Source organism: Nematolebias whitei, chromosome 3, assembly GCF_014905685.2.
Source record: "Nematolebias whitei isolate Nwh7 chromosome 3, NemWhi1, whole genome shotgun sequence".
NCBI classification, from domain to species: Eukaryota; Metazoa; Chordata; class Actinopteri; order Cyprinodontiformes; family Rivulidae; genus Nematolebias; species Nematolebias whitei.
The window spans coordinates 10,658,869-10,659,971 of NC_056500.1; the positions used below are offsets into that span (position 1 = coordinate 10,658,869).

At 34.9% G+C, this 1,103-nt stretch overlaps 1 protein-coding gene across 1 annotated transcript in view; it reads right to left on the bottom strand.

Annotated features, from left to right (window-relative positions):
* Nucleotides 1–745: 745 nt before the first annotated feature.
* The window catches only part of mknk2b (MAPK interacting serine/threonine kinase 2b), a gene marked incomplete in the record, with an annotated part of 12,383 nt that continues 12,025 nt past the window's right edge, over nt 746–1,103 (bottom strand). The window contains 1 exon segment of the mRNA XM_037697983.1: nt 746–1,028.

Here is a 1,103-nt window from a genome sequence, read left to right on the forward strand (position 1 = left end):
CAATTGCCTTGATCGTCAACTTAATGCTACAAGAACGATAGTAAAGTTTCCAAAACTGGAGAAAAGTCAGCTGCATATACAACTTCAAGTAAGTCTTACTATAAGACATAAAACCCCAGGATGATGAGTCTGCAGGTGTTTTAGAACATTTTCAGTGTCCTATTAGCATAACGGGTCCATTCGACACCATTCCCAGAGTACCGTCGCTGCAGTGCGAGCAACAGGACGTGGACAAAGTTTCACACTTCTCAAAGCTACCGTGATGGATCGAGAACCCTCTTTGGTGAAATGGCTATAGCACTGAGATCTCATCACCAGTCCACCACCTGTTGGTTACAGAATGAGCTTAACTTAATTAAAATAAAAAATTATTGTCAACTCTTACAATTAAAATGGAAAAAAAAAAAAAAAAAAAACCTTTGCCGGACATGAACGCTCCAGCTCACCTAAACAAGCTTTGCTTCTCTCACCTCATACAAAACATTCTTTGAACTTTTAAAAACCATTAAAAAATAAAAAGTAGAGTAGAATGAAAAACAAAAACAAAAAAAAAAACAACTCTGGTGTTCCTCCTGAAATGAACAGCACCAGTCTGAAAATCACCATACAGAGTAAGCTTAATAAAGAGGCATACATAAATTAAATAAAAGAAATAGTAAAATAAATCAGTGTGGCACATTGACATGGTTTTCAAACATAAAATAAAAAAAAATTAACTTGATGCTAAATATCTGCAGTTTATTTTTTGTTGTACTGTGGAATGTTTTAACTTTTGTGGGAAAATATCAAATTATTTGTAATAAAACTTGATCTGAAGGGTTGTCTTCATAAAAAGACATAAGAAAGCACATTTGTGTGTGTGGGGGGTGTTTCCAAATAAGTTTACATGAAATCAAACAACAAAATGATACGCCGGTCATCGTGGCCAAAATGTGCTTTTCAAACTCCATGAAGGAGTTTTAACCTTTACTTCCAAAACACGTTAAGGTTAAATATCAGATGCACAAATTTAACTGTAGGAAAAAAACAAAAAAAACAAGTTCTAGTAGAAAAAAGGGGGGGGGGGGGGCATGTGGAGGATTCTTTACAATGAAAGTAACACT